A 13,263-nucleotide genomic window follows, 5' to 3' on the forward strand; every position below is an offset into this window, starting at 1 on the left:
TCAATGTTTTTTGACAACCCTAGTAAAGATCTTCAAAATGCCTAGATGTAAGTTATTCTTTAAATGATTCTTTTATTGCAATAACATAATCCCACGTGAAATGTTTTAGAAAACAAAATCAAACTTTTATTCTTAATACATTTTTATTCAGTTGAGAAAAAATATCCTACATAAAGGTTGACTTATTTTCAAGAAAACTGGTGTCACGCATATTGGTATCCCTAGCCATTTCTGTATAGTTAAGGTAACTAAAGAATGTTTTAACTCATTCCTAACCATTTTCAGTTCATCAGAGTATCTCAGAACGTTTAATTTGGTGACACGGAGGTATATTTCTCTCAGCACTTGAGACTGAACTGGGACAAAATTACCTGACATATGAGTAAGGCAGATGTGTACTGATCTTTGCAGGTCAGAAAATGGCAACAATTAAATAGCTAGCTACTCCCCTAAACCTGTCCATATCTGCAGTCAGGAGAATTAATTTAAAAGTTTAAAACAAGTAGAACTGTGACAAACAAAGTTGGATAAGGATGTTTATCCACTACCATCCCGTTCGCTCCACTATGCGCAGTGAGGAGGATGGTAAAGGAGGAAGCATACTGTTAGAGAACTGCAGCAAAGTATGGTGTCCTGGGGTCACGAAGTCTCCAAAACAGCCAATGGATACTACATGCCAACTAGTTGTTTGGGAAGCAAGCCAAAAAAGACTATTTCTGTCCTACTGTTTAAAAGTTTGGGCTTAGAGTTTGCTAAAGGATACTGGGACAATGCATACTGGAAATCTTGTGCTTTGGTCAGATGAGACTAAGATCGAGCTTTTCAGCAAACACTCCAGTTGGGACTGGCATGAAACAAAACATGGATATGTGGAAAAACACCTAATGCCCACTATTAAGCATGGTGGAGAATCTATGATGCTGTGGGCCTCTGCCCTTAAAGACTCTGGGGACTTTTTTAGCATCCATGGCAACATGGACTCTTGGAAATATCAGGAGCTTTTAAGTAAACACCTAATGGACTGGCAGAACACTGAAAATTGCAGCAGCAGGTTATTGATCTAAAACTTTTGCCCAAATCAATACAAAAAATGGTTTGCCAGACACTAAATCAACCTTCTTCCATAGCCATCTCAGCCACCAGACCTAAATCCTGTGGAACACATGAAGGATGAGTTGAAGAGAACGGAGCATAGAGAGTAATTGTCAGAGATCCATTTCTCTGTATGCTTTAACCTTTTGAAATGTTATAGGACAAGATTAAGTGCTGTCCGTTTTTCTAAAGGAGGTTGTATTTACAGCATGGTTTTCTTGTAATTGTGGCATTGGTGATGTTGTTAAAAGCAATTATTTCTTCAGAAGTGTTTTTTTTTCCTACTCTTACATGTACTCAAATTAAATGTTAGATTTTGGTCAAATATTCAGTGAGACAATGCTACTGCAAAAACTGATGCATTTATTTTAAGCCTCTTTACACACGCCAATAAGTGTGCTGGTTGCTGTATGAGAGCATTCAGATGATTTGGTTTTATTCAGAGTTTTGTATTTTATTGTTTATCCTGAAACATGATGCTTTGGTCTCATCATACCTTCTCCTATAGGAGCCTGCAGGAACAGCTTTTAACAAATGCTTGTATAAATGTTCAGATTTGCTTACAGCTACACTAGAGTGTGTTATTTATTATTTATTGTACTGTTTAACTCTTAAACTGCTACTTCCCTGGAGCAGTGCTTTCAGTGCAATGCATTGCAACAGAACAGTCGCTTAACTTACAGTCTCCCAAAGGGACGTTTTTATTAAACTAGTACTTTTCTAAAACATTTGGATCAAGGCTTTGCACTAGAACATCCTTTCAGATAGATATCATTGCAATACTGTTGCATTAGACTGAATTAGTGTCGTAGACTTTTTTGAAATGGGTGTGACTAACAAACTGGTTACTGAGTTTGCATTCCTCACTTTAAGCCGTGCATATGACATAAGGAATACAAATTGATTACTTTTCCGGTTCCTCTCTATCTGCTGTAACAGTTTCTGTGTTAGGAATCACAAGATGCTAATTTTTTTGGTGAAATACAATTTCCAAAGCATGATGGGGTAACTGTTGGGGTTTGAGGAGCAACAAGCTTTTAGAGGATGTGCTTAAATTTATGCAACGTGACCGCTCATGTCGCTCTGTGATTGCACCAGCCTTACTCATCAATCAGAAATCAAAGCTTTGACAGTGACGAACATTAAAGGGAGGACGCTGGGGTGTCTTGTGCCAAGAGGCTTCTTTTTGCTGAGCATATTGAATCACTGTAGGTTAAAAAGAGACTCATCAATGAGCGTGTGGAGGATGATGGAGCTGGCAGATGAAGTTTGTTAGGAAGTATAAAGTCATTGTTTTTGAAAGGCTAAATTTAAAGATCTGTTGTTTTAAAAAGCAAAACATTAAATATCCCTAAGCATCCGATTTCTTTGCTGCAAGAAAATAGTGTGAATATCGCCTAAGGACACACAGATAAAACTTTATTCCAGCTTGATTTTTTGTTATTTATTTATGGGTTTTTTTGAGGGGGGGGGGACTTCAAAAAATAAACTTCACGCACAGAAGAAAAAACGATAAATCCAATAAAAGTAGCCAAAATGTCACAGCTGCCAGTCGCAGACTGCGTCAAAATGAAAGAGACGGAAAAAACTTTTTATCCTGATTCCACTCATCTGCATTTAGGTGTGTTGTCAATGTTTTTCTCCGCCCCCTTTTGGGATTTGGACTCAGGCAAGAAGTCTGTTTATCTGAGCAGCCGGCAGAACTTCAACAGAGCATTTTTCTTCATTCAGATGGTGTCTTCAAAATCTTGATGAAGTCGGAGTTAATGATCAAACTAGCTGGAGTATAACTCTTTGATCTGTTCCTGTAGCCACCCATTAATAATCACATTAGGCAGAGTAATTTGCGCCCAACATTGCCTAATTATTATCTGTAATTACTAGTATTTTTTTCTTCCAGATTCTTAAATGCCTGCTCATCACCTAAAATTGTCTGGTGAGTGATATTAAAATATGTAGAAAAAAGTATTTAAATGTAGTTTTGAAATTGTGTGTATTTCTTTATTATGCTATCCTAGAAAGACCACAACTTTTAGAAAGAGTCTGTGAAGCACAGTTCTAAACAGAAAGAATATGCCACATTCACCCATCCCACTCCTTCACTGCATCATCAACTGATGTTTAGCAAGGGGCGCTGTCTCTCAAGAATGAGTTAGAGCAACAAGGCCAAATATGTGCAACAGAACATCCATGTTCCATGAAGTCAGTGACGACTTTAGTGGGTGTTGGTGTATTTTATGCCTTTGCCAGAGTATCTTAATTCCTGTGCAGAGTCTGTGATTTACTCTTTTTTGTTTGTCCCTGGACATGTTTATGGGCTAATAGGCCTTTGTTAGCAGTACTCTATTTATTTAATACAATTGTAGTGTGAACAGAAGGAATAATAAACAGGCTGACTAAACATACGATTTTTCTTTTGGGCTGAGAAAACCCTGTGTAAGGACACAAAAGGGGGACGTTTCCACAGCCGAAAGTAAATTCTTTTGAAGTGGAACTAATCATCTGAGGGATGGTTCCCGTTGTCCTAACAACGCAGCTGAATTGGAATGAGCCTTCTTTTTTGTGGAAGATATGTTTTCTCCTTTTCATTCAGACCTGATGATGATAGTAGTTTCACGCCCTGTCCACCCACATTGTCCGTCCAAACTTCTTTGCAGATAAGTCGTTACTCGGAGACGCCGAACGCACGGCGGGTGACTCCTGGGCTGTGACGTCAGTCTAACTCCTCTGTCTCCTGCTCTTTCTCTTCTTTTAATGCCGTTAGGATGAAAAGGGGAATCTCTGAGTGTGAAAAAATGAAAGCTCAAAACTGTCCTTATATCATAATAGACCTTCTTAATATAAAGTTGGGTGAATGTTTTGAGTTTTTGCTGCTTCTGATCCACCTGAAGTTTTATACTAAAAAAGAAAATGGCTTATTTTGAGTAGACAGACAAAAACAGTAACTGTACAAAGTCAACGTATTTAATAGACATACATCTTGAATGCAGCAATAAAAGTAACAACTGAGCTTTAGAAGAAAGGTTTTTGCACATTTTAACTTTTACAGGGAGAAAAATGCTGCACATTTTGAAAAATCACCTTACTCTGTACGTTTCTTCTGACTTGAGGCAATCTTAACATTTTGGAATGGGCTAGTCAGGGTAACAACTAGAATCACATTATTGTAATTTCAATAAAGAATTTTGCTGATTCTTTTACATATGTTTTAATAAATGTTAATACACTGGAAGAATTATTTATTTCAAAATTGAAACCCCCTTTTTTATTCCTTTTAGTATCTTTTGAGAGAAAACATCATGGTTAATATAAATTCATAATAAAATCTGCAGGGTGTAAGAATGAATACCAGAGATCATGTAAATATCATAATAAACATTGCTTTTTAATACAAGTAAACACTTATTGACTGAGCCCCTAAAAACCCTTGATAGATTCACAGAGAACTCTTTCATCTGAAGCTGTAGCGATGCAGCTTTTGTACATCTCACCATCTGACTTCAGACAACTAAAAAAGGTAACTGTGCCCTCCTGACCTCAGACTGGGGAAATACAAACTCGTACCATTCCAATCTTTGTCTTCACACAAGCTGTAAAACTCTACCTCTCCTAAGTTATAAACTATTGGCCTCTCTGCTACTCCAATAGTCATCCAGCCGTTTTATTGTCTCAATGGGGGGTACAGGGTTCAGACAGCAGTCATCAACTGAAACGGAGGTGAACTCTTTGGGGGGATGCTTCCTGGCCACTGTGCCAACATATCAGTCAGATCTGTTGAGACAGAAAACAACGAAAGACTCACATATTTTGTGCAGTCAAATAAAAGCTGCTGTTGCTTTTGTTAAAATCCCTAAATATCCATCTCCTCATCTTGAACACACAATTATCTGAATATCTTCATAAGTAGAGCTGGAGATTGAATGAAAACATTATCATTACTATCTAAATTAAGCAAAGATTAAAATTTTAACAGTCATCAGATGTTTTTGTCAAGCCCCAGAACTTATTAGTTTTTTATCATTTGAAGTTTTTTTAGAATTCAAACCCTCCCTACTGTGTTTTCCTGCTGATTATTTATACAAAGTTCTTCTGACTACATTATTCATCACTTTCTCACAGATGATTTATTAATTGCAGTACTGCAAATAAGGACACCCAATGAAGAAGTGGTAACAGAGTTAAATTATGTTGTAAAACTAAAAAAAAGAGAAATCTATCTAATCAAACACTGTTTCATCTCTCTCCCACTGCAATAACTGTAGTGATTCATTAGTATCAATGTGAATCAGGTGGCATCCAAATGAGCAAACGGTTCTCAGTCAAAAACTAATTCAAGCTGATAATGGATTTGTACTTAGCAGTCATAAATCTACATGATGTTCAGTTATCGCAGCAGCTATTCACACACCAATTAAAGCAATCCGGGCTGCTGATGTGATATTTGGCGAACAGTGCATTCGCTATGATGTCACGCAGGGGTGGATCTTTGCATGCAGTGACAGGAGAAAGACATCTCTTTCTTCCATTCCAACAGCAGGATTAGCCTCTGCTCTTTTTTGTAAATAGTTTGGAAGATTAATCTGTTTTGTCTCATCATTTTTTGCCTGCTGTGTCCTGAACGTTTTCTCTTGAAGCCTCACAAGCACCTTCACTATAGTGCTGAGTGGGGAAGGTTAAGGCAGGACGAACAGCATAAGCTCATGCCACACTTGAATATAGGCCATTTTTAGTTCTTAGAAAAAACATTCAGCCTGTTAGAGGATGCAAACTCAGAATCCTCAAGAAACCTCATTTATTCTACTTCCAGCTAGAATTTGGCTTGTTTTAAGGTCATTGCAAGCTCTCTCTGCAGTTTAAGAACAGATGAAAGGGCTGAAGAACTAAATATTCACACGTTCTGACAGAGAGGTTGCTCATGTATGAGGTGCATGCTGCAATACCTCTGAATTGTCCAAGAATTCCTTGGCTTACTGGTATTTTTGTAATTTTTGCATTGCCATTGTCATCACTGCGAAGTGGGAGACTGGGAGAGGACACCAGCCCTGTGCCAGCTGGCTCAAGCAGAGAAAACACAAGGCAGACACAGAACAACACTAATGCTCATTGTTCCAGAGTCCATTTTTTGGCCAGTGTAATTTTTAAGTGTCCTGTTAATCACAAGAAATGTTTAATTTAGTGACTATAAGACTACCTAAAAGGTTGCATACTAAATCAACACATTTGGTTATGTGTAAACTATATATTTATGCAAAATTCTGTTCATAAAATATTTTTCTTTCACGTCTTGCCAAAAAGACAGGTCATTTTATTCAAAGTTATGTAATGTTGAGAAAAACAAGGAAACTCCCACAGTAAACAGGAGTGACACAGTTAGATCAGCCCAGAGCTATAAATGATGAATACATTGATAGTTGTTTAATATCTACAATATGAGTCACTGCCCACAGCAGCACAACCTAGAGGGCGACACAACTTAAGGGGGAGTGTCTCAACCAAGTTTTCTATTGCTTATTTGCCAGTGGGTGGGCCCTGGGTTGTGTACATACACTATAAGCCCTGTGAGAATATATGTCCTCACACTGCAGCTGTGAAAATGCTGGCATCCGATTCAGTATTAAATTAAAGGCACCGCATTTGATGATTTTCTGTTAAAAATCTACTGCAAGTTTTACTGGTCAAGCATACGGTGTTTACAGACTCTTTAACAAAGAGCCTATCTTTGTGAAACCTTTATTTCACAAAGCAAATAAAAAAAATCTAATATATATTTTCTTAACATAACATGAAAATCAAGAATCTAACCATTCTAACTCATGCTTATTCTTTTATCTAAACCATTCCATTGCAACTGTGGTTGTATGTTTAGTGTTTGATCCTGCAGGAAGGTAAACCTGCTCCCCAGTCCTAAGTATTTTGTAATCTGTAATAGCTGGTCTTCCAGGACCACTTTCTTGTTAATTCTGACCAGCTTTACTGGAGAAAAGCATCCCCACAGCATCATGCTGCCATAACCATGATTTATTGTGGAGATAATGTTTTCTGGATGCTGTTCAGTTTTAGTTTTCCTCCTTTGAAATCATTTTGCATGCAGGCTAAAAAGTTAGATTTTCATTTAATGTGACCAGAACAACTTTTTCCAATATGTTTGCTGTATCCCTATGGCCAATGGCGAAAAGCAAATTGATTTCTTTTGGCAAAAACATTCAACTTGCCATTCTTCCATAAAAGGCAGATGTTTGGTGTGCTTGACTAGTAGCTCTCCTGTCAACATATTCTCCTACCTGAGCTGTAGCTCTCTGCTGCTCCTCCAGAGTTACACTGAGCTTATTGGCTCTCCTGATGAATTCTCTCCCTTTCCACTCTTGGATGATGAATTGAACAGTGTTCTGTGAACTCTGCAAAACATTTGATATTGTTTATAACCAAACCCTGAGTTAAAGTTCTCCACAACTGTCAGCAATCACTGACCTGTCTGCTGTTATCTTCAGTCTTTGTGATGCTGTTTTTTCCACTAATGATAGATAGATAGATAGATAGATAGATAGATAGATAGATAGATAGATAGATAGATAGATAGATAGATAGATAGATAGATAGATAGATAGATAGATAGATAGATAGATAGATAGATAGATAGATAGATAGATAGATAGATAGATAGATAGATAGATAGATAGATAGATAGATAGATAGATAGATAGATAGATAGATAGATAGATAGATAGATAGATAGATAGATAGATAGATAGATAGATAGATAGATAGATAGATAGATAGATAGATAGATAGATTTCTTCCTTGCTATATACTTTCTTCAATATAAGTTACACTAGTTTAAAAATGTGTGTACATTATAATGCAGCTTTATCAGTTTTCAATGCCCCTCATAAACCTGCAAATCTATTCTCCCGGTGGTGCTGAGCTTAGTAGACAATAGTCCTGCAAATATCTGGGGCCAAGTCATTATCTACTGCTCAGCAGGTGTAGACATTATTGAAGTGTCGAACTAATGATATGTAATGAGCTCTCTGTGACACATGTCTAGCCACCCTTACTGTCATGGGGCCTATTAATATATAACAGCATCATAATTAGTTTTGTTTGAAAGCCAAACAGACGCTTATAAATCTTTTAAGCAATATTGAAGTTGTGTTTGCGCACTGTATGCAGTTTTACAATCCGTCTGTTTACATCTTGGGCCAAATAAATGCATCTTTGGCCATTTTAAATTGTGCATCAATAGTTTGAAATCAAAAGATATTTTGTAGACAAATGACAAGTGCCCTGCCTATGTGTATAGTTGTGTGTGACTAATTTCTTCCCGTAACCACCATTATTCTGTGACAAACAGAGGGAAACATTATTAGTGTTTGTTTGGTAAGCTCTGTAAATTCAAAGTCAGTGACACAAACACAAGGCAGTCTTAAAAATTTATATTGGATATGGTTTTTGATGTTGTGCCCCACTGCAAACACTTTCAGCTTTCTGCAGGTCGCATAGCAACAGCAAACAAAGGCAGGACCCATCTCAAGTTTCCCGTGGAGCGGCCAGTCCGGCATGCCTTTGATCTTGACTGGGAAAATAGCTGAGTGGGCACTACTTGCATTTGTCTTTCATTTACTTCAGGCCCCCACACCCCTTGTCCTCCTAAAATGTTCACTAAAACAGCCAAATCTTCATCTGTCCCCAGCAACCAGGACCCCTCCCGGATAATCAGCCATGGCAAGGAAACTCATTTATGCACCCCTTAGTTAAAATTGGATGTGTTTTAGTAGTGTAGTTTTTATCTGTATTATGTGTTTTTGTGCTTTTATGGAGCATAGAAAGTAAGGAAAGATTTTCATTTATTTTTTTTTTAAGGCACAGTTTACAGAAAATTAAGTTTTCATAGAAGAACATGCTAACTGTTTTTGATATATTCAATAAACTAGCAACAACAAAAACTACAACAACAACAATAATAATAATATGATATAATAATAACATCTGCAGACATTAAAATGTCACATTTTCCACAGACAGCATGTAGGTCATTAATATACTGTATATAGAAAAAATAATAGGAACCAGAATAAAGCTCTGTGGCCCACCAATTGATAAACACAGGGAACTGGATTCCTTTATTATTATTATTATTGATATATTTTGTATGTTATTTTGTCACAAATGGCCGGCTTTATAACATTGACAAAGTGCAGATATACTGAAAACATCATATTTGTCCAAGAGATGGTTATGGTTTGTCAAATGCTTTCTGTTGGTCAATGAACAGAGACCACAATAATAGAATTAGGATGTTTCCGTGGAATTTTCTGCAAAACAACAATGTTGGATGCAGCCAATAAGAATTTTAGTAATTTGGTGAGCAACAGGATTTTTAACACATTATCTGCAAGGTACTAGTTAGTAACAAGTCAACAAAGAATCACCTACTTTTAGTATTAGAATCACCATTGCAGGTTTCATGGATGGAGTTACAGCCTCAGTTTTTATTTTTTCCAAGTAGTCTCACTGCAGAATTTATTAACTTGTGCCCCAAGACACTGAAGTTAAAGCCTTGCTGAACACTTAAAGCATCCTAATTCTGCCTTTGAAAGTCTAAGCATTGTGAACTACTAACCTGAGAGTATCATTTGTATTCTCAAAAAGTTCCAATGCCAACAGAAGACTGGGCAAATTTGATTTGGATAGTCACAGGGCTGCTGGAGAGTGCTCCTTGCTTTAGTAGGACATTTAAGCTATGCAAAAGCAAAACATTATAAGTGCAAATAAAGGCTATCAAAGGAAGTCCTTTGAATCAAAATATAAGTAACTCATATTCTATGCATTTACATCACCACAGCTGGGTGGTGTAATGCATCTTAGGGCTATTGAATATAATCTTAGTTTGCTCTGCTCTGCTTTGTTTTTATCGAAACAGCTCAGACAGCTTGGAAGATTAAACAAATTGAAGTGTTACACACTGTTTTGGTGTAATTTACTGTACTTGATGTTTCTATCTAATGCTGAGGTCTTTAAAAGCAATTGCTTGTGTTTGTTGAAAGGCATGCAACCCAGTAGGGTGTATTGACTTTGGCTGTTGACTGGTACTGCTGCATTGGCATCTGCTAATGCTCTCCCATTGCTTGACTAAATGACTAACTCCTCTGTAAAGCTAAAAGCACACCTCACTAGCTGCCAAAAGGGACTTATAAGTTTTTGCTTTTCACCCACATTTTGTTGACTTCTGGAGATAATCACAAATTTACAAGAAAGGAAAAACTATATTTTTGGTAATTTAAGGTAAGGTAAACATTAACACTCTTTGCTTTCTTTGTTGTCTTTGCCAAAGGGTGACAAAATGGTAATCCAACATGGTGCATCCGATGTTTTTGACTGAACCTTTCTTTTTCCAAATACTTGTCAAAAATCAAGAAAAACCTTCCTGATTCAACACATGTTGTTACCCACACGTCTGATCCAGTCATGTTATTCCAATGCATAAAACAATGCAATTTTTAAAGAAGCCTAAAATACTGAGAATTGCAGGTTTAGGTCCAGCACATGTCAGCTTTTAAGGGCTTCAAGGCCTATTAGAAATCTGGAACCTACCTTTGCAACATCAAAACCATTAAAAAAGCAACATTTTTATTTTGGAAATATATATGAGTCTCATGTTGAAAGGCCAAAAGACTTATGTTTGGTTTAGCTCCATTACTAATGCAGAACCTGGTTTTGTAATAAACTCACCCATAAAAGATTGAGACTCTTATTTTCAGAAGAGAACATATGACCTTTATTTTGGAAAGGATCATTTCTTTTACATCATTGGTTTAGTTCATATAGTCATGTGGAACCTAGTTTTGCATTGTTGTAACCTGTGAAGTATTTAGGCATTTATTTTGAAGAGTATCTTTAAGCTTTAGTTTGAAAGGCCAAAGTGATCCACATTATTGTTGCATATAATTGAAAACGTTTGTTCTTCTTTACCATATAGCTCATGGAAAACAGTACTTCCTTGTTACGCTGTATTTCGCTTATATTTATTCTATATTTATACCATATAGTATTTCATTGTTAAATATGTTGAAGTTTTAGATAGAAGTATTGACCAAATGGTATGTCAGTGGTTACATTAGATGTATTATGTATAACATATGAAGATGGAGCATGAACATGGATGGTATAAAGAACATGGAGGGCCCCAAACCAAATTTGGCTGCTTCTGTTTCCTTTTATAACATGGTAATTTATTACTTACTTCAGCTTGACTGTACTCCTTTTTTTTTTTTGTAATACAAATATATATATATATATATATATATATATATATAAAAACAATATAAATTTACCCTCTGGAACTTATGTATTCATTAAACTCCAAAGTTTTCCTAAATTTTCACCTAATTTCTTGATTATCTTTTTCTCTTCTGTTTTGGTACTGATTTTTATTTTAAGAAACAAATTTTCTGAGAATGCTTTTTGCAAAATGAACATTGGGCATTTTAAAAATTTGTTCAACTGTTTCTTTTTAAATTGTTCTTTAAATTACAGTTTTAATTTACATCTATCTATCTATCTATCTATCTATCTATCTATCTATCTATCTATCTATCTATCTATCTATCTATCTATCTATCTATCTATCTATCTATCTATCTATCTATCTATCTATCTATCTATCTATCTATCTATCTATCTATCTATCTATCTATCTATCTATCTATCTATCTATCTATCTATCTATCTATCTATCTATCTATCTATCTATCTATCTATCTATCTATCTATCTATCTATCTATCTATCTATCTATCTATCTATCTATCTATCTATCTATCTATCTATCTATCTATCTATCTATCTATCTATCTATCTATCTATCTATCTATCTATCTATCTATCTATCTATCTATCTATCTATCTATCTTTATATATACAGCACTTAATACTATGATGGATACATTTTCCATGGTAGCCTTACAAAAAATTATTTTGTATTCCACTGATGTAGGAAACCCAGAGTGCTGTGTTTCAATTCAAGTCCAGTTGAGGGCTTCTGCAACTACCTTCACATACAACATATCTCCCAGAAATAGTGTTCAGCTTGTGCTGCTCATCCTAACCTCTTTGATCATCTGTTTGTCTGGTTCATCTTCATGGTGAGAACATAAATTTCCTCAAAGGTTTGCCTTTAAGACACCCTAGAACTCTAGACTGTTTCTGCAAAAGACAGGACTCAAATTTCAAATGGAAGTATAAGGATACAGGTAGTAAATACATACTGTGCTCTGCAAAACTATTCACATCTCTTTAATTTTTCCGTATGTCATCAGGTTACAGCCACCAACCTCAGTGTATTTTATTGTGATTTTAAGTAATAAACATATACAAAATAGAGCGTAATTGTACAGTTGATGGAAAACAATACATGGTTTTCAATTTTTGTACAAGTGGAAATGCATTTGCTCTCACCTCCCCTTTGTTATAATACCCCTATTCAGTACAAAAATTTGCCTCCGGAAGCCACCTAATTAGTAAGTAGGCCTTAAAGCAAGAACTTAGTCTCGATTGCAGCCCGACATTATTCTGTTTTTTTATCTAGTTTTTTTTTTCTGCTATGTGTTAATCTACCTTATACACTCACAATGAAATGCATTGAATTTTGTGATTGTAACGTGACAAAACATGAAAACGTTCAAGGAGTATGAATACTATTGCAAGGCCCTGTAGGTATCTAAACATCAGCAATCACACTTCTGCAACTTCACCAGATTTGCATATCTAAACCCAACATCCGAGATCTCAAACATTGAAACTAAAGTTGTTTTTTTAAATCTAAATTCTATGGCAAAACTTCTTACAATCCATTCCTTTAACCAGCAACAGTAACAAACTTACATCTATAAATATTGATAAAAATTATGAAAAACAGAACCAAACAACTTAACTAGGAAGAAATGCTAAAACCAAATAATGAAATAAATATTAATCAATAAATAAAATCCTGTTTCTCTAACATATAAATGACTATGACATCTTGCACTGCATGACTGATAGTTTCAGGTACTGACACTCTGGAATAAAATGACAACTATTGTTGGTGGAGCCCAAAATGTATCTAGCTTAAAATCCCTGCTGACTTTCCTGAGCCTTATAAGGCTTTGTAATAAACCTCAGCTCATTATTTGTC

The sequence above is a fragment of the Girardinichthys multiradiatus genome, chromosome 23, assembly GCF_021462225.1.
Source record: "Girardinichthys multiradiatus isolate DD_20200921_A chromosome 23, DD_fGirMul_XY1, whole genome shotgun sequence".
Classification (NCBI taxonomy): domain Eukaryota; kingdom Metazoa; phylum Chordata; class Actinopteri; order Cyprinodontiformes; family Goodeidae; genus Girardinichthys; species Girardinichthys multiradiatus.